Source organism: Nematolebias whitei, chromosome 10, assembly GCF_014905685.2.
Source record: "Nematolebias whitei isolate Nwh7 chromosome 10, NemWhi1, whole genome shotgun sequence".
Lineage (NCBI taxonomy): Eukaryota > Metazoa > Chordata > Actinopteri > Cyprinodontiformes > Rivulidae > Nematolebias > Nematolebias whitei.
Genome location: NC_056507.1, coordinates 8,295,220 through 8,301,987, shown reverse-complemented (window position 1 = coordinate 8,301,987; position 6,768 = coordinate 8,295,220). Strand labels below are relative to the sequence as shown.

General features: G+C 42.4%; 1 protein-coding gene across 1 annotated transcript in view; it reads right to left on the bottom strand.

Annotated features, from left to right (window-relative positions):
- Positions 1-6,768, bottom strand: part of cbln1 (cerebellin 1 precursor) — a 15,720-nt gene that overhangs the window by 6,621 nt on the left and 2,331 nt on the right. The window lies entirely within an intron of this gene.

Sequence of the window (6,768 nt, the reverse complement as noted above, 5' to 3'; positions counted from 1 at the left end):
ATGTTAGTGGTGTATGTTAGTGGTGTATGTTAGTGGTGTATGTTAGTAGTGTATGTTAGTGGTATACATTAGTGGTGTATGTTAGTGGTGCATGTGAATAGTGTGTATTACAGTGGTGTAAGTTAATGGTATACATTAGTGGTGTACATTAGTAGTGTATGTTAGTGGTATACATTAGTAGTATATGTTAGTGGTATACATTAGTGGTGTATGTTAGTGGTATACATTAGTAGTATATGTTAGTGGTATACATTAGCAGTGTATGCTAATGATGTATGTTAGTGGTGTATGTTAGTGGTGTATGTTAGTGGTGTATGTTAATAGTGCATGCTTGTGGTGTACATTAGCGGTGCACATTTGTGGTGTATGTTAGTGGTGAATGCAAGTCGTGCATGTTAAAAATGTGTTAGTGGTGTATGTTAGTAGTGTACATTTTTAGAATAATTTCACATAAACAAGACATTAAAACAGAAAAGCTTCTTTTTTTTTTCCATCAGAAAATTAACACTCATTTTAAAATGTTTTTTTTTTCTTTTACATTTTGGAAAAAAGAAATTGTCAAATGCTCACTATATGACAGAACACAGTCATAAACATCCCATAATTATACACTTAGCCACCCCATTCAGGCTGATGGTTGGAAGTGTGTGTGTGTGTGTGTGTGTGTGTGTGTGTGTGCGTGCGTGTGTGTGTGTGTGTGTGTGGGTGGGCAGGGGATGGAGAGCCTGTCAGAGTCAAGAGCTCTCTTGGCCCAACACTCCTCTTAATAGAAAATCCAACTTGGTGACTCGGCCTAGAAGAGTGTTTTTTTATTTGTATGTGTGTGTGCGCGCACTGTTTTAAGCCACTAGCATATGAATTTTGACAAAATTACTTCGATAATGTATTTTTTAAGCTGTCGAAATAAAAGCACATCAAAGGTCAGAAAAAAATAAAGGCAACTGAAAACGGATCTAATTAAAGCTGAAAACAGTTTAACTCGTTTCTCAGCGACATGGGCACTTACCGTAATATATTAAGACGCGTGTGTGTGTGTTCGTCTATTGTATTTACCTATATTTTAATAATAGTATATTTTAATAACATTAATTAACAATAATGTAATTATTATTAATTGCTGGCTTCATTTCTGAGCGCATGCGTGTGCAGGATTTGTTCGACTTCGTTGGGAATTTATAAAAAGGTCAGTGGCAGCTGGGATTTTTGTTGTTGGTGGCAGTGCCAGGTGTTGCACGTGTTACCCGAGTGTGATGCACGTGGGGTCTGCACAGAGCTTCAGAAAGACTTACAAGATAATTCAACTCACACCGCACAAGTTTTGTCCCAATAAAATTTAAAACCCTTCGAAAGTGAAGGAGATAAACCTGTCCATGAGCCTGGACGCCTGCGACTCCACCAACAGAAACCATGTTCTGACCCACATGGAACCCAGCTGTTCAGGCTGAGTGTGCGATGTGTGGCAGTGATGTATTGCTCTAATAAAACTGCAATGATGGTGTTGGGATGATGAGACTGTGTTCATCAAACACACACACACACACACACCGACACAAATAAAAGCATGCCGTGTGGCTCTCTTCAACCTCCAACACAGATTTCTCACACTTCTCCTCACTATCATCCTATAAGTCCAAACAGCATGAGCACAGGACCACGATGGGTCTGCACTCATTTTTACATACAAGCACGAACAAATCGTCTGAGTAAGGAAGAGAGACAAAAACACAGAGACAAAGACAGAAAGATGAACGGCTGTAAGAAAGAACAGACAAAAAGAAAGGCTTGAAAGGCAGAAAAAGAAAAATCCAATTTGTAAAAAAGAAACCTGACATCTAAGTAGAGCACTTAACACTTAATGACTTGATGACATCTTGTTCCTGCATCACCACTTCCTGTTCAGATTCTGACAGGACAATAAAGATATTCTTTTATATCTTCCTGCCAGAACTTCAATCTTTTTCACTTCAATTCTCGTTTTACGTTCATTTGTTAAGTTACCATTGTATTTCCTGTTTTACTCTATTTCTGCACAGCTTTAGAGCTAAACAATTTTATTCAGCTTTAAAAATATATATAACACCTAAAAATTATTCTGGGGAAATTAGAAGCAGAAAACCAAAAAATTGAAACCCAAATGATCCAAAAGATTCTGGGAAAAACTAGATCTGACCTCTGTGGGAAAAGGGAGGGACGTTGGAAGTAGCTGGCGTGAGGACATAGGACACAGAGGAGACAGTGAGATGGAGGAGGATGGGAGACCCATGAGAAGGGAACATCCAAAAGAATAGAAGAAAGGAAGACGTGTGTCAAAGAAACACTTTGAGAAAAAAAATGTCCTTAAACACACCACAGAAACCAGCCAGTAGGGAACAATATCCAGTATTTCTCTCATAATGGTCCAATCTCAAGTAAATGGTTAGGACTGTGTCAGAAAGAGCGTGCAGCTTAAAAAAACTTTGATTTAAAAAAAACATGCAAGTTCATTCAAATACCAGTATAGTGGATTGGTTGAAGCTCGGGTTAAAAATGATCGCTGTGTTACTGTTACTCAAAGACCACGAGGAGGGAAACGTGTTCGGAGACAGAGAGAGAAGAGGATAGTCAAGAACGTAGGACTGAGGGTGGCAACTCTAAATGTGGAGACAATGGCAGGCAAAGGTAGAGAGCTGGCTGACATGATGCAGAGAAGGAAGGTAGATGTTTTATGTGTCCAAGAGACTAAGTGGAAGGGCAGCAAGGCTTGCAGCATTGGAGCAGGGTTTAAACAGTTTTTTACCATGGTGTGGATAGAAAAAGAAATGGAGTAGGGGTGGTCCTGAAGGAGGAGTTGGCAAATAATGTAGTAGAGGTGAAAAGAGTGTCAGATAGGGTGATGTGTCTGAAGGTAGAAGTAGGTCTGATGCTAAACGTTGTCAGTGGTTATGCTCCACAGGTTGGATGTGATATGGAGGAGAAAGATACATTTTGGAAGGATCTGGATGAAGTGATAGAGAGTATTCCCAGGGAGGAGAGAGTGATGATCGGAGCAGAACTGAATGAACATGTTGGTGAAGGAAACAGAGGGGATGAGGAAGTGATGGGTAGGTTTGGTGTCGAGGAAAGAAAGAAGGACAAATGGTGGATTATGTCATGAGAATGGAAATGGCTGTAGTCAACACTTGTTTTCAAAAGAGGGAGGAACACAAGAGTGAAGGAAGGAGCATGCAGGTCCGACTTCATTCTGTGTAGAAGAGGAAACCTGAGGGAGATTGGAGACTGTAAGGTTGTGGCAGGGGAGAGCGTGGCCAGACGGCATCGGATGGTTGTGTGTAGAATGACTGTTGTTGTGAAGAAGAGAAAAAGAGTAAAATCAGAAACGAAGACCAAATGGTGGAAACTGAAGAAGGAAGAATGTTGTGAGAACTTTAGAGAGGAGCTGTTAAAGACTATGGGTGGTAAGAAAATGCTTCCAGATGACTGGACGACTACAGCAACAATTATTAGAGAGACAGGTAGGAAGGCACTTGGTGTGTCATCTAGACAAAGAATGGATGATAAGGAAACCTGGTGGTGGAATAGGGAAATGCAGGACAACGTTCAAAGAAAGAGGTTAGCCAAGAAGAAATAGGACAGTGAGAGTACTGAAGAGAGGAGACGGGAATATAAGGAGATGGGACGTAGAGCAAAGAGAGAAGTAGCTAAGGCAAAGTAGAAGGCGTATGATGAGTTGTATGAGAGGCTGGACACTTAAGGGGGTGAGAAGGACTTGTACTGATGGGCGAGACAGAGGGATCAGGCTGGAAAGGATGTGCAGCAGGTAAGGCTTGTTAAAGAGTGTGATGGGACAAGGTTGTCTGGTACAGGACATGCATGAGTACAGCAAGACAGTGGTGAGATGTGCTATAGGTGAGAGCTTCAAGGTGGAGGTGGGATTTGCATCAGGGGTCATCTCCGATCCCCTTCTTGTTTGTTCACGTGATGGTACGAGTGGATGGAGAAAAATCTCAGAAGTGCTGTGTGACAAAAGGGTGGCAGCAAAGGTCAAAGGGGATGCAGAAAGAAATGCAGCTGCCCAGAAAAAGACAGAGGAGATATACGGATGCAGTTAGAGGACATGGAAGTAGTTGGTGTGAAGACAGAGCACAAGGAGGACAGAGTGAAATGGAGGAGGACTTGCTGTGGAGACCCCTGAAGAGGGAACAGCTGAAATAAGAAAAAGCAGAAGAAACTAGTTTGTTCTTACTGCCCTGCCATGAATGTATGTTTTATTTAGCTTCATCTGCCTCTGTTGTCTGATTGGACCCTACTTGTTTCTGATTGAGCAGAAAGTCTGTCTCATGTTTAGGTGGGCTTTCCGAGGAACATGGACTCGTAGTGAAGGTGTTGAACACGATGCAATCTAACTTCCTGTGCCAGAAGAATTTAATCTGGGTTTTATGCACGCTATTTGAAAATGCAGTATGTTTAATTTGTAGCAGAAATGAAATAAAAATGACAGTAAAGTTGAAGTGTTTATAGAGAGAGAACACGAGGTAGAATCCCTCATATAAAAGTATTCTGGTTTGTTCCAGACAAATGTAAAACATGTTACCTTCAAAAAAAGAATGATAAAAGCTAAAAGCTCTTATTATTTCAGGTGGTGAGCTATCGGCAGCTGGATGCATTGCCTCCAGTTTTGCTTCTGTAAAAATCCTGGCAGCAGAAAGGCCTTTAATCCACGCAGCATGAGGCGTTTCAGACGAGGAACTCCAGGCGCTCCAGGCCTGCTTTGACCCGAGGCCTGAGCTGAATGCTCAGATGCTCAACAATACAGCAGCAAAAATATCCTTCATTCATTCTGCAAACCTCTCATGCTCCCAACTTTTGTTGCTGCATAATGCTCCACACCTGCTTCTCCAGTAAAACGGTGTGCTTTCAGCTGCATTGTCTGCGGTTTGGACCCTAAACTCATTTAGGAAACAATCATCGAGAAAGTCTCTGATAATGAGGGACTTTTGTTTTGGTTGCTCAGGAAGCACGTTGACCTCCATCTGATGCCCAAATTCTTCTCAACACAGAGACCTCTGGTTTCCCAAATAAAAGCAGAAAAATAACGTTGTTTGAAAGGAACCAATCAAATTCAAGAGCGGCTCTGTGAGCTCTCTGATCCAAACTGAATGTCTTTGTTTCGGCCCGTTTTTGCCCACAGGAAGCTGGAATCAGGATGACACGAGGAGCATCTGATGTGCATATTAGAAGAGGTTTGCTGCAGATACATCCTCCATTAATGGAAGCAGGCAGAGCTGCTGGGTCACATCACAGGCAAAGGAACCGGGCTCTTTTCGGATCAGTTTTTATGTTTAATTGGTAGGAATAAAGTGAAACCCTGTGCTGTGTTTCTGTCACCTCCCACACCTGGACAGAAATACACATCTGTGCTGAGAGATGAAACAAACTGTTTATTCTTCAATCTAATAAATCGATAGTTCCTCGTGAGCTCTGGCTTCTTCGCTCCTCATCCTGTCCAATTATTTCTTCTTCTGTTTTTCTTTTCCAACCAATACCTTTTCAGTCCGTCCCTCCAGTCCGTTTGTTTACAGAGCCTCCTCCTCCCCGTGGCGTTCCCTTTCTCTTTCCCTCTCAATTCTTCACATTTCCTCTGGTTTTCCTGCTGTCTTTCATCTCCTCAGTGCGCCGCAGCAGCTGCCTCTAAGGCAATCAAACAGTGGGAGTTTTCAGCCCAGCAGATGTGCAGGATGGATGGATGGAGGATGAGTGGAGCAGGTTGGGGTGAGCGGCACGCAGCCAGGAAGCTCGGAGGAAACGGGACAACCTACAGCTGTCTGGTTTAAAAACCTGATTGGAAATATTTATGTTTCCTATTCAGGACTGCAAATCCAGCCAAAGCAAACGTCAGAGAACTCCTTTTTAAATGAACTCAAACTGATTTGTTGTTCTGGATGAATCTTTTCTGCAGATTTATCTGACAAACAAAACCAATTAGCACAGATAACCTCACTAATGATGATGCATCATAACAGAAACCACCATCATTGTTTTCTGCTTGGTGTGACAGACTTAATGACTTCAGCAGAACGAGTCAAACATTATCTACCCGCCGCTGCCCAACTTCCCATTTCTCCCCTGAAAACCAGCCTGGAAGTGCTGTCACTGACGACTTCATTAATTCAAGACTCCAACATTAAAGTCAAACATGATGCCAAAGCCCCGAGGAGCCAGCAGCATAATTACACAACCGTTTAATTTACAAGAGATGCTTTGTGATTACAGCCGGGTGGCTCGGACCGCAGCGTCGCTCACAGGTCCGACAGGACAAAACACCAGCTCCAGTCACCGAGCACGTGGAGGGGAAAGGAACAAACGTCTACAGAATCATCTGCAAATCATCTTTAAATGAACGAGGAGCTGTGAAGGGGAACACTGAGTGAGAACGAGAGAAACAAATACAAACGTGTCATTTGTAGATTAAAACTCCCGCCTGAAAACAACAACTACAATGTTTTTTTGTGTTTAAATGAGCTCTGTGGCTTCTTCTTCTTTGAGCTCTCCAGCAGGACGTATCTGTCGTTGTCTCTGTCGCTGGCCGTGGTCCTGAACGAGAAGCTGCCAAACAAACACGCCTATACACCATCACCCTGCTGCTGGTGCAACAGCTCCACCTGTTCTTACTGCACGTATCAATTTATCATCTGTTACTTATCTATTAATGACCTGTTCCTTATCGTTTAATCACACGTTCCTTTTGATTATTCACCTGTTCCTTATCTATTAATCACTCGCTTTTACATT